Consider the following 27,590-nt stretch of genomic DNA (forward strand, 5'->3'; position numbering starts at 1 on the left):
CTAGCCATGGGCTGTGGTCTTTTATGAAAGTTTAGTTGGGACATCTTCTGTAGTTCGCCAGCTACCTAATGTGAGTATCATACGAGGCATAGTGCAGAGCTACTGACCTCTAATCAATTAACTTAAGGGGCAAATTAATACAAACATACCAAATAGAAATGGAATGTATAACAACGGGTAAACTGAGTGGTGTGGATTCTGAGGGTAGTGAAGTTCAGGGAAATAAGAAAACAGTAGAAGTTGTAATGGGGTTATAAGACTGGAAATGCAGAGAAGTGGACACATTTTATATGTGGGGAAAAGTGCAGAGGAAGAAAAAGACAAGGTAAATAAATAGTCGGAGAAAATGATCAGCCTGATTAGAGCAAAGGAGACACGTTTGGGAATAATAGGAGGTAGGTTAGATAAGCTTAGGTAGGTGAGGCTTTATCTTAGGGGATTTCGTACATTTAGCAGAGAAACTGAAAGAAGATAGTGATAATAATGGCTCACATTTATGTAGGGCTTAAAGGTTTATATAGTTCTGATCTGAAATATTCCCAAAGAGTAGAAATTGCAAGTACTATTACCCTTATTATACTGATTAGTAAACTGAGAATAAGGGGCTTCAATGGATAGAGGCCTGGGCATGGCGTCAGAAAGACTTGAGTTCAAATGTAGCTTCAGACACTTACTAGCTATGTGACCCTGGGCAAAGCACTTAATATGTTTGCCTCAGTTTCCTCAACTGTAAAATGGTGATAATAATAACATATATCACACAGTGTTGCTGTGAGAGAATATGAACTAATATTTGTAAAGCATTTAGCATAGTGTCTGACACATAGTAGATTCTGCATTGGTGTTTCTTTCCTTCCCCTCCCTTCTTCTCTCCTCTTCCCAGGTTAAAGGTGCCTCACTTGTGTAGAGTCATAGAGTCATTGACCATTTACTCAAGCCTTTCCTGACTTAAAACTAGTACTTTTCTCATTATATCATACTGGGCCATAGGGAATTGGAGCCATTTCCTGAGCAGAGATATGATGAAAGTGCAGTATAAAGGTCAGGGGACATTGATACTCTCTAAGCTGCATGGTTCAGCTCTGCTCATAGGAAAAGAACAATTATTTTGACCATCTTCTCAAGCCTTTTCACCACTAATAATTCAAATAAAGAACTCAATTTATATGGCTACCATTCATCTCATCTTTTGAAGCAGCTAAATGACACAGTGGATAGAGTGTTGGGCCTGGAGTTAGGAAGACTCACCTTTCTGATTTCAAATATGGTCTCAGACACTAAGTGTATAATCCTGAGCAAGTCACTTAACCCTATTTGCCCAAGTTTCCTCATCCATAAAATGAGCTGGCAAATCTCTTCCAACCTTTGCCAAGAAAATCATAACTGGGGTCCTGAAGAACTAGATGTAACTTAATGATAAGAAGGGGTCAGCTGAGTAGCTCAGTGGATTGAGAGCCAGGCCTAGAGACAGGAGGTCCTAGGTTCAAATCTGGCCTCAGACACTTCCCAGCTGGGTGACCCTGGGCAAGTCACTTGACCCCCATTGCCTACCCTTACTACTCTTCTGCCTTGGAGCCAATACACAGAAGTTAAGGGTTTAAAAAAAAAGAAGAAGAAAAATCTTATCTTTTTCATTAGGGTGAAAGGACAGAAAGGAATAAGTATTTATATAACACCTATTATGTGCTAACTGCACTGCAAAAATATGTCATTTAATCCACAAATAAGTATTGTTATAATGTCATATAACATATAATTTTATAATTACAAAAAGTATTGTTATGATGATCATTTCATAGTTGAATAAATTGAGGCACAGAGAAATTAAATAACTTGTCCAGGATCACATAACTAGTAAGTGTCTGGGGCTGTATTTGAACTCTGATCTTCCTGAATTCATGTCTAGTAATCTATCTGATATACCACCTAGCTGCTTCCATGGAAGAAATGATCATTTTTTCCATCATTCTGAACTTGTGGTTGAGGATGAGAGAATTAGAGTTGGAAGGGAACTCTGAAGGATTGCTACTACTCAATTCCCTTCTTTTTACAAATGAGGGAACTGAGATCCAGGAATGTTAAGTGATTTGTCCATGTTCATATAGGTGGCAGAACACAGGTTCAAACACATTCTCTGCCTCCAGAACTAGTGCTATTTCCATTGTACTATGATATCACCAGGGGAGTAAACTTCCTGGGCTTTAAAAACTCTCCATTAATGCAGCTCTGTAATTCATCTGTTATTTATTGTCTTAGAAAATTTTCTGTGCCACTAAGCAACCGAATGATTTGCTCAGGGTCATAAAGACAGAATACATTGCTGGTAGGGACTTCCTAACCCCAGTTCAGGATCTGCAGCAATTTTATCAAACTGTCTCAAAAATAATAATAGTTATATCTTTATAATGTTATTATTATTCAATATTAATAATAGGTGTAGACCTGTAAGGAAATGTAGGGCTCTATATAATTCCTTACTTCCTTTCTATAGAACATGTCCTGTGTCTATTTTTTTTAAACCCTTACCTTCCGTCTTGGAGTCAATACTGTGTATTGGCTCCAAGGCAGAAGAGTGGCAAGGGTAGGCAATGGAGGTCAAGTGACTTGCCCAGGGTCACACAGCTGGGAAGTGTCTGAGGCCAGATTTGAACTTAGGACCTCTTATCTCTAGGCCTGATTCTCAATCCACTGAGCTACCCAGTTGCCCCCTCCCGTATCTATTAAATGAATACAAATTAAGTTTAACACTGTAAAGAATTAAAATTAAGGGATTGACTAACATATGAGAATTTTAAGGTAATCTGTGGTCGTCTATTTTAAATATTATAGCTCAAGCCTTAATGACTTTTAGTAGTTTTATTTACAAAAAGGTGGAAGGAGTGAAAGTAGAGAAATATAAAAGAGGGTAGAGAAGATGCCTAGCCTATCACCCTAAATGTTGTTCCGGTCCTAGTGTCAGCCCAGGAGGGCTTGTTAATCCTCAGCCGGAGGATGTGGTGGTGAATTAAATAGGGATTCCAACCCCAGGGCCTCCTCCAAGAGGGGAAGACCTCTCCAGAAATAATCTCTCCAGAAACCAAGAAAGGAGGGTCAGCTTTTCACTCACCCAAGCAAAGCTCCAAAGGAGAAGATCCAGGAGCAGTCTTAGTGGAAGCAGTCCAAGGGTCAGAGTCCCAGGTTAAAGTCCCAAGTCATAATTCCAAGCTGTAGTCCCAGTCCAAGGTCCTCCAAGCCCAAGATTCAGGCTGAAGACCCTTTGGGCAGGAAGTTCAGGACTTTTATAGTCCTTTTTTCACGTCCCTTCCTGTCCCTTCCTGTCCCTTCCTTCACTTTATGGGAGCCAATTGCATTCTTTAAATTTGCTTAGCACTACCCGGGGGGTAGTCAGTCACTTCTGGAGTTGTCACCCACTTTAGTATGTGGCTTGTGGACCTCCCCTACTTAGTGTTAAGTAGGAGTGTTTTCAGTTTTTGTTGATTAATTTAAAAATAGGATTGGGGAGAGTTAATCCTATCTTTACAACACCAAGTTAGCAAGAACATTTAATTAACATAGGAAGCTACCAGATGCCATTTTTTCTTTTCTTAGTGGCCACACTCCATTTGAGTTGTTTCTTCCTATTGGTCCTCTGGGCTCCTCCCAGAAGTGGATAGCTACCTCTTGAGGACTCCTGGAATTTTTCATATGGGGGTCAAGGTTCTGGGTTGACTGTCTCCTTCAAACAATGAAGTATCCTGGGATTTCCCTCTCCCAGATGAATTCATCTTAAAAAGTTAATTTGAGAGCCTGTTTCATGCTGCTTTTTTCAGTGATCCAAATCATCAGTTACTCTTCTATAAAAACTTCCAAACAGAAGTTTTGCACTGAAAACAGTCTTGTTCTGAAAGAGGGGAACATACTTAGGTCAGGATCTCTGAGCAGGTCTAACTCTGTAAGTTTCTTTGTCCTTGACAAGTTTGGGTTTTTTAATAGTTCTGAAATTTGGCACTTAATACATGGAAATGTCAACCTCTCTGTTGAACGAGTCAGAAACAGGCTTTTTTTTTTCCTGTTGAGTTCTGCAGACCTTGTTCAGTGCTGTCAATGTTTGTGTTTCTTGTTACCTTACACACAATCCTCTGTTCCTCATGATAAAATTTTAGATTTGGCAACCTTCCATTGGCATTCTCACTTTGAATGACTTGGTCTTTCAGCTGTTGCAACCAGAAGTAATGAAATTCCTCCATCCTTGGATTTGGCATATAGTAGTGTTAACAGCAATATGTAAATATTTTAGTCCCTAAAGTATTTATCAACATTTCTTATCTACAGCAAAGAATGTGTATTTGCTTATGCATATTTACTATTTACTTGGTAGGGGAGCAGATCACACTGTGAATCTGTATATTAAAGAGCTTATCTTAGTGAATTTATTTAAGGCAGACAATAACAGTGAAGTGACATCTAATATGTGTCTGTAAATAAATTACATGGGAGAATTAAAATTTGCTGGTAGGGTTCAGTATTGGGATGGGAGGGGAATGGACTTTAGAGATAATCTCTTCCAACCCCCTCATTTTGTATGTAAGAAAACAGAGGCCAAGAGCAGAAGTGACTTGTTTAAGATGACCATAAATTGGGTCTGGAACAGTCTGTCTATCTCCTGAATGACAGAATATTTTTTTAACAGAATAACTTTTTGCTCAGACTGTGTATATCAGCTGCTTGCTTACTCACAAATTGTATCATCTCTGAAATTCTTCTCTTAATGCCCCCAAATTCAAGGGGTTTCCAAATAATGCAACCAATCTCATCCCTAAGTATTTGTTTGCTTATTCCTTACTATATACAGGGTACTGAGTTAGATAATCTGGTGAGCTTAAAAATAATGCAAAATTTAATCACTATCCTTGGAAAACCATATATAATCCAGTTAGAGATAGGATGAATGTATAGGAACCAATGAAATGGTTAAAACAAAATGGTAGAGAATATTTTGAAATACTAATAAAGGCAGCTAGGTGATGTAGTTCAAATCCTGACCTCAGAAACTTACTAGCTATGTGCCTCCAGGCAAATCATTTACCTCTGCTTGCCTCAGTTTACCCATCAGTAAAATGGAAGTAATAATAACATCTACCTCCCAGGGTTGTTGTGAGGATCAAATAAGACAATATGTATAAAGTGTTTTGAAAATCTTAAAACCTTCTATAAATGCTAACTATTATTAATTTAGTTCTGTCTTTATATCATCACTAAAACTCTGTTGAGCTACCTGTCTCCTATATGTCATAGAGATTTTTTTAAGCCCTTACCTTTTGCCTTAGAATCAATATTATCTATTGGTCCAAGGCAGAAGAGTATTAAGGGCTTGGCAATGGGGGGTTACGTGACTTGCCCAGGGTCACACAGTTAGGAAGTGTCTGATGACAGATTTGAACCCAGGACCTCTCCTCTGTAGGCCTGGCTCTCAATCCACTGAGCCTCCCAGCTGCCCCCGACAGAGAATTTTAACTACATACCCCATTTATCTAAGGTAATTTCCATCATTTTTTTCTCTCCCTCCACCTCCTATATTCCTCTTCTACCTTTCCATTCTTTTAAAAAAATCATTAAAACATTAATAGAATTCCTCTCAGATTTTCTGCCTAATAAAACTCTTTCACCTCTGATGACAATAGAGTTCTGAGAGAAGGCATGGATCATCTCTCTATATAAGAATGTATATAGTTTGTCCTTGTTTAATGGATCCATGATCTTCTCAATAGATGTGTATTCATGACTTATGCAATCCATGCCCATGTTTTTCCACAAATATTCTATAGACTCTCTGTCTAATATGTTTAAGGCTTTTTTTTTTTAAAGAACCATTGCTTCCTACAGAGAGATCTTACATAATCCAACATAGGATCATAGATCTAGAGCTGAAAGTGATCTTAGAGGCCATCAAATCCATTCCTCTCTTTTTAAAAAGAGGAAATATGTCTGAAGAGGCTGATTTTACCCCAAATCATAACAGGTGTAAATGACAAAGATAGGATTGTCCTATGACTCCTTTGACTCCAAATCCAGTACTTTTCCTACTGAACCTACCACAGCTGTCTCCCTCTTTTAAAATATTTTCATTTTTTAGTGATTTCTTATGAATGAAATTTAATTTCAATATATCCATTAAGCTTGCTTTGTGATTATGTTTAAATAAGTGAATTCTAGTGGATAAAATCTTACAAAATATTCTTTTACATATGGCTGATGCCTGCCTTTAATTCTACTTCACATAAACTAAGTTCCAGCCATATGACTAACTTGCTGGTTTTCATAAATGAGGTCCCATCTTTCAACGTTGTGCCATCTTTCTGGCCTAGAATATACTCTTCCTTCCTCTCTGACTCTTAGAAGACCTTGCTTCCTTTAAAACCCCATTCCAGGGCCACCTCCTATGTGAAGCCTTTCTGTATTCTTCACTTCCAATTTCTAGCGCTACCTTGAAATTACCTTGTATCTTCTTTGTATTGACGTATTGTTTTTTTTTTCATCCTTGCTATGACTATTCATACACATTGTTGCCCATTTTGTATATATTTTTTTCGGGGTGGGGTTTGCTTCACTTTTGTCTATGAATGCTTACTACTTGGCACATTTTCATCTTTCTCCTTTCCCTCTTCCTCTGCATCACTAATATTTATGTAGCACTTACTATTCATCAGTCACTGTGCTGAAAGGCTTTGCAATTATGATCTCATTTGATCCTCACAACAACCCAGGGAGGTAGGTTTTATTATTATCACTCTCATTTTCCAGCAGGAGAAAGTGAGGAAAACAGAGATTAAGTGATTTGCACAAGGTCATACAGTTAATAAATGGTAGAAGCTGGATTCAGGTCTTCCTTACTAGAGGCCCAATACTCTCTCTATTCATTGTGGCACCTAGATGCCTCAGATAATAGACACCTAATATTCACTTAATAAATACATGTTGATTGATATATTAATCAATAACTTTTGTTGCTTTCTGTAAGTCTCTATCAGATTTATTTTTTGTTCTTTATTTTTATTCAATTTTTCTTTAATGTGGTTTTCGTTTTGTAGCCAGAGCTCTACTTCCTACTCCCCACTTTGTACTGTTTTTAAAAAAGGTCTTTCCATATTAATCTGCATTCTGCACACTTGCTTATCTTATTTGCTCTATATATTCCATTATATTATCATTTATTTAACCAGCCCCCAATAGCAGAAAATTTAGATGGCTACTATTTTTCCCTTTCAATTATAAATAATGTAGCTGTAAAATTCTTTGAACAGCTAGCTTTCTTTAAAAAAATGTTTGGGTGTAATTCCAGCAATGAAATTATTGAATCAAAGGTATTTTTATAACTTCTGTTGCTTAGTGCAGATTGCTTTCTAAGAAGATTCTATTAGTTTGCAATTCCACCAAACAATAAATGAATGTACCTGTTTCTCCAAAACACTGCCAGCATTAATTTATGTAGCTTTTTGCTACTTTTTGCCAATTTAGTATATTTAGAGCAATACAGCAAAGTCATTTTAATTTTCATGCCTTTGATCATCAGCGAAAATGAGTATTTTTCAAGTGATTATTATCAACTTGTGCTTTTTTTTTGCACATTATTTGTTCAAGTTCTTTGATTATTTTTCTACTGGGAACCAGGAGCTCTCTTTGTAAAATTTTTGACAGCTCCTTATATATTTTAGATGCTTTTTTATTAATCTTGTGTTATCTTACCAAAATTTTTAATATATCTTGTGTAGAAATATTTAATTTAATATAATCACTCTTTTCTGCTTTGTCTATAACGTATTCTCTTAATTATTACAGAAAAAGTCATTTCTTCTTTACAACTGAGATTTTGCTGTTTGCCTCCTCTTCTTCCTTTCCCCCTTGCTTCTCTCTTCCTTCTCCTGCATCACTACCCTGCTCTGACCCCATTAAACACATTAAAAAATTCTTATAACAATGAATCATAATCATGCAGAAGAAATCTACTATGTGATCAAGAACCATATACATATATGTATGTATGCATGTATGTTCTGCATCTTGACCATAACACTCTTCTGTGCTTAAGTGGATAAAATGCTTCATTATAGATGCTCTGGAAACATGCTTGTTTTTGAGTCGATCAGAGATCTGAAACCTTTTCTTATTTTTCTTTTTAATATTTTTTCCCAATTGATAGGCATCTCCTTAGTTTCTGGTTCTTTTTCCCTTTTCATTTTCATCCCCTATTAGGGATTAGGAATTATTAAAAAAATACTCTTCACTCGCTTACTGTATTCTTGCTTATGTCCATCTCTCACCTGTTCCCCTGTTGCATTTACTATATTTTGAAACCAAACATCTCTCTCTCTTCAGCACTCCTGTGTCTAGTTCAGATAAAAGTGTTTTTCATTTGATGATACTCTTCCCCTCCCATCCACCATGCTTTCTTAAGATTTTGAAATTTCTCTTCTATCTCACTTATGATTAGTGCTACCCACTTCTTCCTCCTTTCTTCATTAGTTATTACTTAACCCTCAATTTTCTTTCTTTATTTAAAACTCTCAAAACAGAACCATTTCATTCCTAGGTTCTTTGTTTTCTTATTTATGTCTTTAATATCCTTGAAGATATTAAACTTCTGAAGGGATATGACTAGCACTGCTATCACAATCTGGGGCCTTTTCCCATTTGTTCTAATGGATTGGGCAGCTTTCATTTATGAATTACTGTAATGTAATATCCAGGCTTTTTTTTTGAAGGAGTGGAGAAAGAAGGCTATCAGGTAATTTAATAATTCTTAAATTATTTCTCAATGGTCTATTTTCTGGGTCAATTCTTTATATAAGATATATTACATTTTCTTCTATTTTTTAGTTTATTGATTTTAATATTTAATATTTCTCACTCTCTCATTTTGCTTGAATATTGATTTCTATTTGGTCTAGTGCAGTTTTCAAGGAATCCATTAATTGCATAAGATTTACCAGTTTTGTTCTAAGCTATTTATTCTCCTTCAAATTTTTTTCATCAGAGCTTTTATTACATTTTTCATCTTTTTCTTCACGTGTTCATTGTTATGAAGTTATTTATTTCTTCTAGGTTAAATGTGGTAGTCTATATATTATTGTGTTTAGATAGATAGGTAATTAGATAAAACATTTATTAAACACATTCTGTGTGTGAGGTACTGTGCTAAGTGCTGGTGACACAAATACAAGCAAATAAAACATCATCTACCCTTAAAGAACACATTCTCAGAGGGCTGGTGAGAGGATGGAGAAGATCAGAGAGTACATGGCATCAAGAGTGAAGATCTAATGGATCTACCCTTTTCATACTTTCCACTTAGATTTTATTTTCCTTCACATACTCTATGATCCACAAACACTAGCCTGCTTTCTATTCTTTGCACAATAGTCTATTTCCCAATTACTTTCCATAAACTCTGTCTTGTAAATAGAAAAACAAAATATTCTGCATGTTGTCTCCCCGTCAGAATATGAGCTCTTAGAGGGCAGAGATAGTGTTTTTACCTATATTCCTATTGCCAATGTTTAACTCAGCTCCCCCTTTACCAATGAAAGCACAATGATTATTGTCCAATTGACATTGGCCTCTCAGTATTAGTTGGCCCAAGATCTTAGAGGCTCAGAATTTTGGATCTTCAGGGACCTCTAGGGCAGTTTAGGGTAGAGGGCTGGGGACCTCAGGCCTGCTGGCCCAGAGATGTCTTGATTTGAACACTAATGAGACTGATTGCTCTTACTCACAGGCTTTTCCACATCCCTACTATGGATTTCTCAAGGGAAACTTCTTTCTCTAATTAGTTTTCCCAAGTACATTAAAAATAACAAAATTTCCTCCAAGTTTTCTTTGTACAGATTTTTTCAAACATTCATATTTTGCATATATTTACTTCGATATCTCATATTCCTAGCTTGACTTTTAATGCCAATATGAACCTTGGGCTGTTATGCCTTTTTATGCTGTACTACCAGCTTTTTGAATAAAAAAGTTATTAAATTTAGAGTTCATAGGGGTATTAGACGTTATCTGATCATATCCTGTCATTTTATGAGAAAATGGGAGACTAGAGAGGTCGCTGAGGTGGAAAATGAGAAAGCCAAGATTTGAACCCAACTCCTCTGACTGCAAATCCAAGGCTTTTATCACTATACCACAATGCCTCCCTCTATCTATCTTTGATACTTTTTATGTCATATCACATGGCTAAATTATCGTTGACAACACTCAGAGATGTTTTCCCACCATGCACCCTTGTATTATCCTCTATTTCATTTGCATTTTTGAATATTATGATCATTCCAAGATTTAGAGCATTAATGGGTAAATATTGGCCCAAGAAAGTATCAGAAAGTGACTAGGGATCACCGGAAATGCTATTGAATTTCATAAACTGACATCTAGTGGAAACTTCCTCTTCTACTGGGTTCAGTTCACTGTCCATCTACATTGATGATTAAAGTCAACAGGTTACCTTACAAATTCATGTCCTAATGTGGAATTAATGTGTTTTTAATCTGCTTTAACTTTATCTATGTAAATTGCTAGACAGATTTCCTTGGAATAGCTTTTTCTCTGCTCTGTGACAGCATTTATTATGGACTCTGGCAGGATCTTAATGCATATCAGAGACACCATTTTGAAGGAGAGGCTTTGAGGAGGGTTTGCTTTCTTGATGCTTTGGATAGAATACTGAACTTGGAGTCAGGAAGGTCTGAGTTTAAATTTGTTTTAAGATACATACTAAATGTGGGTCCTTGGGCAAATCTTGTAACCTCTTTGTCTCAGTTTCCTTATCTGTAAAATGAGGATAATAATAGTACTTGCCTCCTAGGGTTCTGGTCAGGATCAAATGAATGAATATTTGGAAAGTGCTTTGTAAACCTTAAAGATCTATATAAGTGCTATTCTTATTAACAATGATAATAATAATAAAAAATAGAGAAAGATTTTTTAAATCTTCCTCATTATTTAGTCAACTCTATGACTGAAGAAGTGCTATGTTGTGAAAAACTGTCTGGGCAAGCCTTTTCATTTCCTCAGTATCTGGTATAGTACCTGCCACATAGTAGGAATATAATACATGCTTTTTGACTGATTCCTTTTCACGTTTTCAAAAAGGATAATCAATGCTTACACAAATTATTCCAATGAAGATTTTATGAAGCAAAGGAAACAGGCAATTGGACCAGTAGTATTTCTGCTTTCTCCATCAATTTTTATATCAATATGATTTTATATGATTTTCCCCTTAGTTTATAATTTTTCACTTTTGTAATGATCTTGAAAATTTATCTTTGAGTGATTTTAAAATTGTATCACCTCTATTATGTCTTTCTTATCTTAGTATGCAATCTGGATCAGCTGCTTTTACTGACTTCAACTGTTTTCATGCCATTTCCCCTTCGTCCCATAGCACATCAGGTACTGATGTAGTAGAATCTAAGTGTGTGGGTTCTGCTATTGTTAGGATGAAAATAGATCCTTATAGAATTCAGACAAGTCTGTTCATACCGATTTTTCTTCCTTTCAACTTCATTTGTAAATGCTTTTGGGATGATCACATTAAGTTTTCTACCAGTTCTTTTCTGTATTGCTTTTCATTCTTTTTAAAGCAATAATTTTCATAATTGTCCATTCCATGATATTTCCCATGACTGCCATGTTTCTTTGCTTGGCAAGAGATAGGTGTTTGGAGGATGAGGCAATTTTTGTGTTGTTTTCTTTTTTTTTTGGTGGGAAGGGTACCTTCACTTTGACTATTATTTATGCCAGTAAAACTTTTATGAAATGGTAATAATCAGAGTTAATGTCTTTAAAACTTTTCCAATTTTTAAGAATCAATAGCTTGTTCAAATAGGTTGTGATCAAACCTTTTAAAATAATTTTTAGCAGAGGTGAAATGAATAAACATTTATTTAATGGTTAATATGTTTCAGGCACTGTCCTAAGTACTCAGTTTATCCTCATAACAACTCTGTGAGGTGGGAGCTGTTAATGATTCTTGTTTTATAGTTGCAGAAACTGAGATAGACAGAGGTTAAGTGACTTGTTCAAGATTATACCACCAGTAAGTCTCTGAGGCTAGATTTGAACTCAAGACTTCTTGACACCAGGCCTAGAACTGCATCCACTGTTTAATTGAGGTGTCCTTTGTTATATTCATATCTTGGGAAATGATGGATGCCACCTTGAATGACAGGGAAGGCAGTTGGAAGACATTGGAATGTTCTTGGGTGCCATGAGTCACGGGCAAACATCGGTTGGCCTGGCAGTATAAATAACCCTGACAGCCACTTGGAAGGGTCTTTGGGTCTTTTGGTCTTTTGGGCTTGGGTCTTTGGGCTCTTTAGGTCTCTGGATCTTTCTAGCTCTTTAGGTTTCTAGGTCTATGGGTGGTGAAGGGAGACTGGGAGGTCTATGAAGAAGAGGGTAGGAAGAATTTGAATATTTCCTGAAGACTGTGAGAGCTAGTGCATCACCAAACACTGATAGTGAAAAGCTGAGAGAATAACATCACCAACACAGCTGCATCAACAGCAGTCCCTATTCTCTGGCTTGGCTGTGGCCAGGCTGGGCCAGAGGGGTAGTGGAGAATAAAGTTCCAGCTTCTACTAAATCAAAAGCCTCCAGTCCTGATTGTCAACTAGTTATAGATATTAGATTGACAGGGTCTCCAATCCTCATTTCTGTCCTGTTTATCCTTTCCCTGATTATAGATTATAGATAAATTGAGTTTAACAAGTACCTTCCTGAGTGGTCTTTATATCGTGACCCTTGGGGAGGGAGTCAATGCTGTCAGATATCAAACGTGATCCAAGTAAAATCAAAAGCCCTATAATAATTTATCCAACCCCAGGTTGGACCTGAAAAGGATACCCATCCACCTAACCTTTTGAGATCCTCCCTGGGCAACTGTTATAGAAAAGGGAAATTATAAACTATCAAGGGTGATCAGGGTTGGTGTTCCTCCATCATTTGCATCTAGGGAGAATACATAGATACATTCCCATCACTGTATATATCTCCCTAGGTCTTTTTTGTTTATAACACCTTAAATGCTTAGGTCCTGTCATTAAGGACTTAATCACCAATAAACATAAACATTTCAGAATACAGATTCATGAATTGCAGTCATATAGTTTTTTAAAGTATGCATTATAGCTGTATGCTGTTTCTTCTTATTCATTTTAATCCTTATTTCTCACCTACTATTAATTTTACCTTTGCTGACCAATTATTTTCATAGTATAATTGATTCTGAAATGAACTTTAATAAGCAGTAGTTTTCTGTCATTTAATATTTATTAAATTCTCTTTATTGTGATTATTATTCATTGCTTGCTATGTTCATTAAACTACTACTCTCTTTTTTGAAGAAAATAATCATAAATAAATAAATAATCATAAAACCGAGGTTTCTGAGTAATCTCTATCTATCTATCTATGTATACATACATACATACATATATATATATATATATATATTTGTCCCCCTTCATTTCTTAACTAGGAGCTAGTGAAACCTGGTTCAAGTGATATAGCCCTGAACTCAGGACAATCCATGATGCATTTATGCCAAAGCTTAAGTGGCCCAGGTCCTAGGCACTGCTCATTCCACCCTTTCCCTCCTACTTGCTGTGACATAGTTAGAATTAAGTTCCCTGGTACTGTGCCCTTCTTTCCTCATTCCTTATTGGCATTTGAGGGAATATCTTTATCCCAGTGGCTCACAGCACCCTACTTCCTTTCCACACTGGTTAGAGAGCATGCCCTATTGGTAATATGTCAGCTCCTTTTTTGAAAACTGTATTTTGAATCCCTGAGTACTTCTGGGCCAATTCTTTTATTTACCTGGTTGAGATTGCAAGTGATAATGGTGGAAATTAGTGAAACTCCTCAAGGAAGGAAGAGTTTAACTGGTTCGTAAAGGAAGTATCTACTTTTTACAAGGGAATGAATTAAACCAGATGAGGAAACTGAAGCTCATAGAGATTAAATGGCTTGACTAAGGTCAAACAGACAGTAAACAGAACAGGTAGAATTTAGACCCAGGTCCTTTCACCCCAAAGTTCATTTTCTTTTCTTTCTTTTTTTCTTCTCTTTTTAATTTTCTTTTCATTTCCCTTCTCTTATCTTTCTCTTTCCTATTCCTCCTCTCTCTTCCCCTCCCTCTTTCCTTCCTTCCTTCTTATTTTCTTTTTAAAATTAATAACCATTTTCCCTCTCTCTCCCACTTTCTCTTTTTTCCTGTTGAAAAACAAACAAATATGCACAGTAAACTAAAACAAAATCTCACTGTTTTGGCCATGTCCAAAATTTGTGTCTCATTTTGCATCTTGAATCCATCACTTCTGTATTTCTTTTTCTTTTTTTTTTAAACCCTTACCTTCCATATTGGAGTCAATACTGTGTATTGGCTCCAAGGCAGAAGAGTGGTAAGGGTAGGCAATGGGGGTCAAGTGACTTGCCCAGGGTCACACAGCTGGGAAGTGTCTGAGGCCAGATTTGAACCTAGGACCTATTGTCTCTAGGCCTGGCTCTCAATCCACTGAGCTACCCAGCTGCCCCTCACTTCTGTATTTCTTGATAGGGAAAGTAGTTTATTTCCTCATCAGTACCCTTTTCCTTGTAATGGGTCATACAACCTATCTAATATTCTTCATCATTTTCTATTCTTCCTCATTGTGTTCCCACCCCTCACTAACAACATTTGTTTCAAAAGCTACTTCTAACTCCAGATATATTATCTGGCAAACCATATTTGGATTCACATTCAGTTTTCCTGTCTGTAAGACCAAGTTCCACTTAAGTCTAATCTAATATCCAAATTTTAGAGAAGAAAACTAAAGACCAAAGAAGTCAAATGACTTTCCAAATTCACCCAATTAGTAAATAACAGATCCAGTAATTGAAGTCAGATCTGCTGACTCCCTATCAGATAGGATAGTTATAAACAACTGGGGCAGCAGACACAGTTTGCTATTCAAGTTCTGAGAGAATTTTGAAACATTAGTCTCTAAAAATTTATCTGTTGGCCATAAACAGAGATCAGTTTAATGAACTGTAATTTAGAGTGAATAAAAAGAGAATGATTTTGATTGATTGTAAGCTCCTTAAGGGTAGAAATTGTGTTGGTTTTTATCTTTGAATTTCCAGTGCTTAGCTTGATATCCTGGATGTAATAGGCACTCAGTAAACATTTACTGAATTCAAAGTTATTTTTATTCAATTCCTTGTATAACTTGGACTTTATGGCACTGGAAAGTAGTATCATCACTAAGGGGTATGCATTGGGAACTTGTTTTCCTCATCTATAAAATGGGGATAATGAGACCTTGTGGTACCTGTCTCACAGTGTTATTTTCAGGCTTAGATGAGATAATTTTATATTATAAGCTTTCTAGTGCTATGTAAATAAGTGTCAATTATTACAAATATGGTTTTTGTTGCTATTTTATCAATGACACTATCATTCCTGAGAAATCCTTTTATATAATCCATAAAAACCATACATTATTTTGGGTTATTCAAGTTCTTTGGGAGAGAATATTTCCCAACCTTGTAGGGAAAGACATATGACTATTCTCAAGGTCAGCATGAAAGTACTGAGGTATTTCAGGTATCATCCAAATGAAAATTCTCTGAAGATTGGGAATTCATAAGCTGTTAGGGGTTTAGAATTTTAGAAACTAATGCCACAACCACATCTTCATTTCCATTTTTAGCCTTGAAATATATGTATCCTACCTTGAGCATTTTGAATCAGGAGAAAAATTTTTAATCAGATCTCTTTCTGATATATCCTAGGTGCATGATCCTCATTCTCTTCAGTCATTAAATCAATCAATAAACATTTTAAATGGCCTACTATTTGATAGCCACTGTGCTAGCACTGGGGCCACACAGCAAAGTAAAAGGACAGTCTCTCCTCTCAAGGCTCTCAAAATCTAATGGGGTAGAAAACATGGAAACAACTATGTACAAACAAGATATACATAGGATAAATTTGAAATAATCTACAAAGTGATCTCATTAGACTGAAGAGAGTTTGGGAAAAGCTTCTTATAGGAGGTGAGATTTTAGTTGGGAAGGAAAGTTATCCAGGGAAGCCAGAAGGTAGAGATGAGGAGGGAACACACTTCAAACATAAGGGACAGTCAATGAAAATGCTCAGAGTTGGGAAATGTTGCCTTGTTTGAGCACTCTAAAGGAAATAAATGTCACTGGATCAGAGAGTGAGGAGTGGGTGTAAGATATAAGGAGACTGGAAAAATAATTGGAGGGATAGATTATTAAGGACATTGAATGCTAAAAAGAGAAATTTGTATTTGACTTTAAAGGTAATAGTAAGCCACTGGAGTTTAATGGGTAAGAATGTGATGTAGTCAGACCTATGTTTAAGAAGATCCCTTGGACATTTTTGTGGAGGATGGGCTGGAGTTGTGAGAGACTTGTTGTAGGGAGGCCAACCAGCAGGCTATTGAAATTGTTCAAGTGTGATGTGATGAGGGCTTGTGCCAGGGTGGTCGCTATGTCAGAGATGAGATGTTCTAAAGCTAAGATCAATAGGACTTGGCAACAGATTGGAAATGAGGGTGAAGTGTGAGAGAGACTGAAGAGTCGAGGATGACACCTAGGTTGCCAGCCTCTTAGAGCCTCAGTTTCTTTATCTGTCAAGTGGGAAAATTAATAGCTTTGAAATGAAATAACAAATGTAAAATGTTTCGTATACCTTCGAATGTTCTATAAATTCTAGCCCTTATTAATGTACATGAAGCAAATTCTAAATCTTTGGGTTCTACAAAAAAGTGAGCTATTCATATATAAAAAATGTGAGCAGGTTTTTTTTTTTGCATGAAGCTATCTAAGTAGCCTTTCTGGCCAGATAGCCTTCCCCCCAACATTTTCTTTGAGGTGCTTTGTGTCGTTGGTAGGCAGCATGGCTATTGCCACTCACAGTGTTTCTGGGACGGTGAGAGCCTTTTAAAAATACAGAAATACTTTCTTTTCAGGAAACATTGTGAATTGGAACCTGGCAGAGAGAAGCCAAATAAAGTCAGCAGTTCTCCCAGATGCAGACCACTAACCAGGATCAGTCTTTAGCTTACAAGCATAGGCACAAAAGCAGCAGCAGGGAATCCATCTTTCTGGCTTAGGGATATAGGAAGAGGTGAGGGGACAGATGTTAAAATTGGATATTTGGCTTTAGGAGCTGAGCCTCTATATGGCCAGGCAGTGATTGAAACCTGGGAAGGTAAAGGCCCCTAACAAGGAAAGCTTTGAACCATCACCCGGCAATGGAACCAGCTGTTTGAGGAGCCCAATTTAAGAGCAGTTACTTAATTACGGCCCCTAGAAAGAGAGACCTTGATAATGGAATCAGTGAGACCTTTTCTATCTGGTGGTGTGAATGAATTGTGACTGGATGAGTGGGAGGTTGTCTCCCAGAGCCAGAGTTATGAGAGCAAACCTCCTCTTCCTTATTTCTGCACAGGGGAAAGCATCCTAAAGGGCTCCTTTGCTGGCCTAATTCTGCTTTGTGTATTTTGACAAAGATGCTTTTTCATCACCATGAAAGTGAAAACGTCATAAAATCAGAAGGTAGTGGAGCATAGATAGAATCTCAATGAGCCTCATCACAGTTAATCAATTCACGGGCCAGAATTGAAATGGGCTGTCTTACCTCATCATCTCCAGTTACTTAGGTACCTGGCCCTTTCTGAGAGCCCTTTTCTTTGGCACTTAACTGAGATAGCTCAGTTGTCAAGGTCCATTCTTTGGGGGTGACAGGGAGGAGAGAAGTGTGTGTATATTCAGTGTCAGACAGGGGAGCACTCATTCCCTGCTATGACTTCTTTTTTTAAAGAGTGGCTTCTAGCTCATTTTATGGAGAGTATCTGAGCACAGGCTTGCCTTCATTAATCACAGGGATGGCAATCAGGAGGCAATTATGGTCTCATAAGGAGAGATATAAGTTTCAAGGCCCCAAATGAATCATAATAGAGGATGGAATTAATGACAGACTCTCAAGTCATGCACTTGGAGGTCATGGCCTGGCTCCTTGCCCAAGCAGGCAATGACTCACGCAGCCCTTGGGCTTTGAGTTAGAACATCAAGGGGATATTTCATCTTCCAACTTCAGGGAAGCTAGCTTTGGGTCTTGTAAGGGACAGGACCCTCCACCAAAGGTCTGCTATATCATCTCATTTTTCCATGAGGGTCTTAGCCCTAAGGGGCAGGAATGAGCTATGATTCTATATTTTTCATGGCACAATCGAGCAGAGGAATGATCACCAAGGCTTGTATATGTGACAAAAATACCTGGATCAAAAAGTTGCTGATTTATGCTTTTAATATCATCTTAAGGTAAATTATTCAGGCTTCCATCTTCTATAGTATCATTTTTTTAAATTATGGTCTTTGAAGCCAAGACCTATTTTCCTTTTTTTATTTATATCTCTAACACTTACAACATGGCCTGGTACTTAATAAATACTTGTTACTGATAAATTAAACTACATTACTTCAATGAACCAATAAGCAAGCCTCCGTCAGTCCAAGATACTCCATAATCAGTTTATCTAGGATGTGGATTCAGACTAGTCTTCATAACATCATATCCACAATACCATGCCTCTACTCAAAAAGTTTCACTTGCTCCCTCCTGCCTACGGTAGACAGTATAATCTGGTAGCTAGTTGTCACAATAGTCATAGTTTTGGTTTTATGTTTAGGAAGACCTAAGTTCCAGTGCTACCTCCAACAATTAATTTCATTTACTATTATTACTATTTACAAGTATTACTATGCTATTACTATTATTATCTCTGGGACCCTGGGCAAATCATTTAAAGTCATTCAGAATCAGTTTCCTTATTTGTAAAATGGAGATGATAATAGCATCTACCTCAAAAGATTGTTGTGAGGTTCAAATGAGAATATTTGTAAAATAGTTTGCAAATCTTAAGATGTTATATATGTTATATATGAACACACCATCATCATCACCATCTCTCTTTGATTTATCAAGGTGCTCTATAACCTAGCCCCACTTTAATTATCATTCTTATTCTCAACTGGTCCCTGTAGACTCCCTTCATATTAGACCTGCTTGTCTATGTGACCTTCTTTGAAAATGCTGGTCCCATTTTCTTCTCCATGCTTTGACACGTGCTATGTTCCTTTACATTCCTCTCTCCTCTTGCCATTTTTAAGGGTCTAGCTTAAGTTCTACTTTCTCCATCAAGTTTTCTTAGGAGCTATATTATCAGTGAAACCCAGAGCACAGAGTCTAAATTCTCACATTTTGGGGTTCTCTCCTTCCTCCTGTTGCTTTCTGCTGCATTCATTTGTGAGACAATTGGAGTAGTGGTTAGAATGAGGAACTTAAATTCTGGGTTCAAGTCTTGTCTGTGACAATAGCTATGTGTGATCAAACTCTTGAAACTTTGGACAATTCTCTAAGACTCATCTAAGTTATAGATCTGCATTGGAGGGAGTTTCCAAATGAAAATATCTTTTTCTATCTGTTCCCTTGGCAAAAGTTTGTTGAAGATAAATACTTATTTTTTGAGAAAAGCTTATATGGCATATCACAGTTCCTTATATAAGGCAATAAATATTACTATTACTCTTTTTAATATTAATAATATTAGTCTCTATTAATAAGTAGAGAGCAGTTATATAGTGCTTTAAGGTTTGTAAAAGGCTTTGTAGTTGGGTGGTATGACATATAGAGTATCAGACTTGGGTCAGAAAGATCTGAGTTCAAATTTGACCTCAAACAATTGCTACTTGTGTGATCTGAAGTAAATCACTTAACCTCTGTCTGCCCCAGTTTCCTCATATGTAAAGTGGGGATAAAATAATTGTGAAGATCAAAGTATTACCTCATTTGATCCTATCAATAATCCTGTGATATATTTGCTATTATTATTTCCATTTTGCAGATGAGGAAACTGAGTTTGAGACAGTTTAAGTGACTTGCATGGTTGGTGAGTTTGAGACTATTGGAAATTAAGTGTTTTGTATCACAGATCAACACTGTCTACTGTACTACATAGTTGCATAATAATCACCATGATACTCATAGTAGAAATAAATATGTATTGAAGTGAATTTAATTTCCTGGCTACTGCTGACCTCATTAATCTCCATTCCTGTATTCTACTCTATACTTTAGAACTTAATTATATATTATCTTTTATTATTTCCCGTCATTTGTATGTTAATCTTGTCTCCTAGCTAATTGTAAACTCTTTGTGGAGAGAGGCTATCTCTTCTACTTCCCTACTGACTTCTAAAATTCTGGTCATATAAAAGGTACCCAGTATGTATTTTTAATTGATTACTATATTTTTTATCAATTGTGCCCAAATCAGTTACTGAGATTTCAATACTCTTCCCCAAATGATTCAATAGAAAAATGATTGAGACCAGAAGTATTAGAAGATATAACCCTAATGGCTCTAAGGATTTTCTTTCTGATGCTACAAAATTCCTATTCATAAATTAAATTGAATAATGCAATTTCAAAAACCCAACCTTGTTATTTTAGCTCTAATTCAGAAAGCTTAAAATAATTTCCTTTGTAAGCCATTTTCGACCACCAGGGGGAGCTATTCAATGACATTAGGGATTGGTAACTTCTCTGGGTTACTTCTGGTGGCAGGCAGTTTGCCAGTTGCTCAAAGTCTTTTGAAGCCCTCCAGCCCAGAACTTTCATTTGCCTGTTGTCCTTGCTTATTCCCTGTCCCTCTGAGGTTTCCCTCAAGGAAACTGTGAAATCGACAAATTGTCTACATCTTTTTAGACTAAAAGTGAATATTCCCTTCCAGCCCATGGACTTCCTGAGCTTGTGATTTCTTTTCCCAACGGGATAGAAAACAGATGTAGGGATATCTGCTACATTTGGTCCTACATGTTTTATGAGGGTTATAATAATTTAACACTGGTTAGATCTACTTTTGCTTCTTTCTTCTCTCCAGCCCTCAGGTTTAGATCAGCTGAACCAAATCTCTACTTTTAGAAAGAAGAGCTCCTCCCCTCAACCCCCATGTTTCCCTCTTCTCTTATTTTTATATCTAAGCTCAAAGTTAAATATTACAGACAGCTGAGGGTTTTTGTTGGCCATCAGTTTTTTTTTAAATTATACTCAATAGCCTATTGGATGTTTAGAGAAAAAATAAAGCTTCTAGAACTTTTCTGTTCTTATGCCCTAAGGTCCATAACCCCGACCATTAATATATGGAGTTTTCCAATGAGAAAAATCACTCTATGAATGCTGATTAGTAACTATTGCAATTTAGAGTCTTGGAGAGATGCTTTGGGGCATGAAATGGATTTCTCAGGATTACATAGCAGGTATACATCAAAGACAGGGACGTGAATGTACTTCATCTTGACTCCAATGCCAGCTTTATCCACAAATCCAGCCTCAAGTACTCAGTAGCTGCTGTATTGCTTACTGTATGCCTCAGTTTCCTCATCTGTAAAATGGAGATAATAACAGCACCCACCCCTGCCTCCCAAAATTGTGAGGTTTGAATGAATTAATATTAGTAGAGTGCTTTATAAATCATTATGTATCTATATTTCTATACATACCTTTATTATTATTACTATTCTAACAGTAAATATTAAGTACCTACTTTGTGCCAGGTATTATGTAAACTATGGGAAAAAAAGAGGAAAAAGACAATCCTTGTTCTCAAGTAGTTTACAGTCTAATTAGGGAAATAATACACAAATACCTACAAAACAAGTTATATTCAGCATAAAAAGGAAATAATTAACAGAAGGGAAACAGAATTAAGAGGGGTTGTGAAAGACATCCTATAAAAGATGAAAATTTAGTTGGGACCTAAAGAAAACCAGGGAAGTAAGAAGCCAAAGTTTAAGAGGGAGAACATTGCAGGCATGAGAGACAGAGAAATTTTCTGGAGAAAAGAGATGGAGTGTCTTATTCTTGGATTATCGAGGAAGTCAGTGTCTTTGAAATAAAAGAGTACCTGTCAGGAAGAAAGATAAAAGACTTAAAGAGTACATAAAAAGGGCTGGTTTATGAAGGTTTTGAATGCCAAACAGTGAATTTTGTATTTGATCCTGGAGGTGACAGGGTAGTAATTTAGGAGCAAGATTAATATTATTTTGCTGGATTCTAGAAGAAGGAACCTGGATCAAGAGATAGACATTAATAGGAGGTAAAATTAATCAAATAGAAGTTTAAACTTTCTAATAGTTAAAGCCATCCAAATATTTAATGAGCTGACATGTGAGTTAATCACTCATGGTCTCCAAAAAGAATTCATGCTTAGAGAAGAAGTTGGACTAGATGCCTTCCATGGTCCCTTCCAACTCCAAAATTCTATTAGTCTAAAATGCTTTCAAATTCTATATAAGCCAAGCTATTAGAAATAATGAGTTGGCTAGGTCTTTATTTTAAACATTTGTATTATGGTACATCCTTCATGCAGCCCCAACAACTTTGTTTTTCTTTAATGATTTCATTAGCAAGTATTCCACTTCATGGAATTTTCCATTCCTCCAAAGCATGCTACACTCAGAAATATTAATATAACATCATGATTCCTCTGCAAAACCGAATAATCTTTGTATTAGTGTGTTCACCCATGCTGAGACACAGCAGAAAAAGAATCTGTCAGTATGTCATCTTTACTATAAATTTCCTTTATTTGGGCTATTTAAACCATCTTACCTACAAAACAACCACAGCAATTGCTTTCTGTAAGGGTTTGTAACCCTCCTCAGGGTTATCAATCTAGAATTCAAATGGAGAGAGGGGAAAATATTGTTCTCATTATACAGCTGATTTCTCAAAACCAATCATTATACCAGAGGTTGAAGATGATGTGAAATCTGACTTCCTGTAAAAAGTTTATTTTTAAACTGTTTTGATCTTAAATATTTTTTGTACTGATAGCTAAAACTATCACCCTACATATAGTGTTTAGGATTGGATGGTTGTTTTTTATTTTTTAATTTCAACTTCCCACATCTCTGTAAGTTTTCCATTTTTAATTTATTATCTTTCATAGTAAGTACATTTTGTATTGAATTGCCTATCAGATTTGTACTTGAATGTCACATTTTTAATGGATTGATATGGATACACTAATATATGTATACATACATATGTAAATGTATATATATTAATAAAATTTGGACTATTAACTTATGAAACATATCTAAATTATCCATCTCTATAAATCATAAAAAGGCTTCTCTAAGATATAAATGATAATATAATGATAATAACTAGAAAGGACTAAGAAACTAAAAATGAACTAGTCTAGCTCTTCCTTTCAGGCAAGACATAAAATGTTTTAGAAATAAGAAATTTCTTTCTTTTCTTAAATAAATCCTGTTAGGGGCCAATAAAAAAACCTCAATTTTCCTTATCAGATTTTTGTGACACCTATTCCTTCACCCTTTCACATCTGGGGAGGTACTGCTATATGTATTATTATATAAAAAGGGTCTTTTGAACTCTGCCTTTGATCTGCTTAGGATATATGCCCAATAGTGGTATCACTAGATCATTGAGTATATAGAGTTAGGTGACTTCTGATATATTTATGAAAATATCTTTCAGAATAGTTGTTCTAATTAACAACTCCTCCAATGAGGTATTAATTTACATGTTTTCCCATAGCCTCTCTAAAGTTTTCAAATTTAACTTTTATTACCCATGCTATTCTTATTCCTATAATGTGAAATCTCAATACTTTTAATTTGCATTTGCAGATTTTATTAGTGCATTTGAATATTTTTTCTTATGGTTGTTGGTAGTTTGCATTTCTTTTTGAAAATTTCTAGATTAATTACCTCTGGACTAGCACCTCTGGTTTGAGGACTTTCTTGGTCCTTTTCAGGGCTGCCCATTCACCTTTGGTGTCCATCTTTAACCAAATTTAACCAAATTCTCACTTGTGTTGGCTTTAAGAAGCTATAGCAGGCACAGTGGCGATACCATGGTAAAACTGGCCCTGAAGGGGGTGCTAGACCAAATTGAAGTTAACTGACAGACCTCAAACCTGGCAGTGAATTAGGGGGATGTCTATCCCAGGTATGTGAAGAGTTCTTCTAGCAGAATGGGCAGATGAGAAAATTTGTTCCAGTGGCCATGAAGGTGACTGAAGTAGGCATTATAGAGTGTGTAGAACTTGGCCAGACATCAAATGACACCAAGGTCAACTACTACATCTCAGGCCTTCACCAGATGTTCTGAATTTTGTCTTGCCATTGTCTTTCTATGACCTTGGAAAAGAGAGTGAGACTGACCACTTTGTGCAACTCTCCCTCACTTAAATCCAGCTCATGAGCAAATGATGTCATTGGTCCTCTTCAAAATGAAGAACAAATATTACTCACCTATTAGGGAATTGGTGTTATTGTTATGTATTTGTATTTTATATTGATCATGTACATATATGTGTATATACATTTGAATATATCAGAAATGTGTAAATGCCTATAGAATGAATGAATTGGGAAAAAAAGTGTTTATCTCATGTCATCTTTTGTTGTTGAAGTAATAATGTTTATTATTTAAAATAGTGTTTTTTGTGAGGGACTAAAATGGACAATGGGAAACTCATTTTAAAAAAAATTCCATTTCATTTTATTATAGTCCATGTGTGCCTTAAAAATGCAATGATTTAAAAATACAAATGATCTCCTTATTAAATTCCATACTCAATACATTATTTATTTTTCAGTAAATACACCTCTTTCATTCCCAATAACAATAATATTAGCCATAGTAATCCAGCCTCTTTAAGTCACTGCATTGAAATATTAACTGGTATATTTTTACCGCTACTTTTTGGTTGTTTGGTTGGGTGCCTAAGTTTTAATTGTGATCAACATCACTGCATAAAAGAAAATTATATTGAATTAAATGTGGTATAAAACAGTATTAATAGCATTTCTTTCTTTTGTTGAACAACCCCTTCCATTCTCCCTTTCCCAAGGAAATAAAAATAAGAAATAAAGAAATTTCAAAGAAATATAAACAAATTAAAGCATTGCATGCTTACACGTTCAAAAATTTTCAGCTTTTATTGATATAACTATATGGTTTTATTACTTATTAAATTCTATTATTATATTTATACCTTTTCTTATATTGTTCCAACCTTTTATTGCTTATAAAAACTGGTTAGTAATAGTTTATAGTCATTGTAGTATGTTTTTGTATTCTAATTGCTGATATTTTATTTTTTAAAAATTGCATTGATGTTCATTAAAGATATAGGTCTATGGTTTTCTTCCTTTGCTTTGTGTCTCCATTGTATAGCCATCATGACCATATTTGTACCATAAAAAAAGCTCAGACACAACGCCAAGAGACTCATGCTGCCCCCTCCTTTGAATCTTCTCTTTCCATTTGTCTCTCTAAAGTTCAAGTTTAGTTTGTTTATAACTATTTCCTTATCTAGACTACCTTCTTAGAGCCTTCTCTATCTCTCCCTTGTTTTTAGTCTCTTCTATTATTATTATTAATTATTATTTTCCTATTGTGTTTAATGTATTTTTAAACTGAGATCTTGTGTATATGTAATTATATCCAATATTCCCTTATCTAAATGAGATGAAAGTAGGATTTGTGGGATTTCCATTAGCCCTACCCTTCCTTCTTGATTATATTTTATTTATTGTGTTCAACTCTATTAGGCAATAGTGATTTCCCTCTCCTTTATATTCCTTTTCTCCCTATATTTCCTGTTGTTCCCATTTAAGTCTTCTATTAAGATCATTAAAGCATACAACATTATCCAGTGCTATTTTTCCATTTTAAAACATTCTTTATATTTTTTAAAGATGTCAAGTTTCTGATAAGATAGGTGTTTCTTATCCATCTATTAATACATAAAGAGTTAATTCCCAGAACAATTATTCTTTTTCAATTAAAAATGCATACATTTCTGTGTTTTTCTTTACTTCTGCATTTCTGTTTTAAAATGTCTACTTAGTTCTGACCTTTTTATGAAGAATACTGAGAAATTTTCTATCCTTTTAAAAGTTCCTTGCCACCCCTATCCCCACTCTAGTAGCATTAAGCTTAGTTTTTCTAGTCTTCTTTGGATTAGCAGTTGCCTTTTGGAATATCATATCTCAAGCTCTCTTCTTTATAGCATCAGCTGCTAAGTCCTGTGTGCTCTTTATTATGGTTCCTTGGTACTTAAATTAATTCTTTTCATATTTTTCTTTAACCTGCAACCTCTAGATATTAGCTATTATATTAATATAATTTTTTTATTTTAGGATTTCTTTCAGAAGATGATTAGTGAATTCTTTCTATTTTTTTCTTTGTCCTTTTATTCTAATACAAATAGTTTTCATTTGTAATTTCTTAAAATATTTTGTCTAGATTCTTTTGGTTGTGGTTTTCAAATAGTTTTATAATTCTTAAATCATAGCTCCTTGGCCTCTTTTCTGTGTCAATTATTTTCATATTAATTTTCTTCTATTTTTCAATCTTTTGGTTTTGTTTTAATTTTTTTTGTCTTTTTAAGCCATCATTTTCTGTCTAGTCATTCTAATTAATTCTTAGATGAGGTTTTGTACAATATTTTTAGGTATCAATTTTCCTTGTTATTATTTCTATACTGATTTTTTTCTATTGTGTATCCCTTGTTTTATTTCTTTTAGATATTCCTGCAGTTTTTCTTCTGGGCCTTTACTTGGCTTGTTGAGGGGTTCTATTCTACTCATTTTTATTTCTTTGGTGTTTGTCAGATATTTTCTCATGGTGTTGTGTTTTTCTTGGGTTGCTCATTTTATCTACCTCAGTATCCACATCTGGAGGAGGGCTACACTTGACTCAAGCACCTCAATTGAATGCTATAGGTAGGGCCTACCTGAATCTACAGACTAGGCTCCTCTTTCAAGGGGTTTTAGGGATGTGTTGATGTTAGGCTCTGACTGGAGACTCTTTCTTGTAATAAAACACTGGGACCTTCCTTAGCTTTAGGCTTTTCCTGGGATCATTCATTCTTGCTATTCTTCTGGACTCTCACTACAGGTTTTAAAGACTTCTTGGGTTGAATTTTGTTTATGACATGTCTCTTGCATTTGGGTCTCTAGAATCTTAAAAAATCTAGCCAGAACATGAAAAGAATGCTCTCTGACTGGGGTTCCAGCAGTCATGTCCTTTGGGTAAGCTCTGGGTAGGCTCAAGATGAGAATGGTGCACTGGGCCACAGGAAACCTCCTATATCTGCCTTTGCTTTATGCTTCAGATATCCTCAAACTATTCAACTCTTCTGTTTCAATTTCTCCACAAAACACTGATTTTTTTCTTTACTCCTGGTTTAGGTGGGGAAGTCTACAGGTGAATTTTAAAATCTATGTCCAGAGTAGTGAATTTTAAGCCTCACTGGAGTATTTGGAGATGGCAGGAGGAATTTGAGCTCCTCTGAATCCTCTTATGCTGGCACCTTCCCTCAATTTCCCATTATCTCCTATTTAATGAGTAGCAGGAAGAGGTGAAGCAAGAAAATGTTACAGGAGGTGCCCATGGGACTGAGATTAATGCAAGAATGTATAGTGACAACCTG

The sequence above is a fragment of the Gracilinanus agilis genome, chromosome 2 (genome assembly GCF_016433145.1).
Source record: "Gracilinanus agilis isolate LMUSP501 chromosome 2, AgileGrace, whole genome shotgun sequence".
Lineage (NCBI taxonomy): Eukaryota > Metazoa > Chordata > Mammalia > Didelphimorphia > Didelphidae > Gracilinanus > Gracilinanus agilis.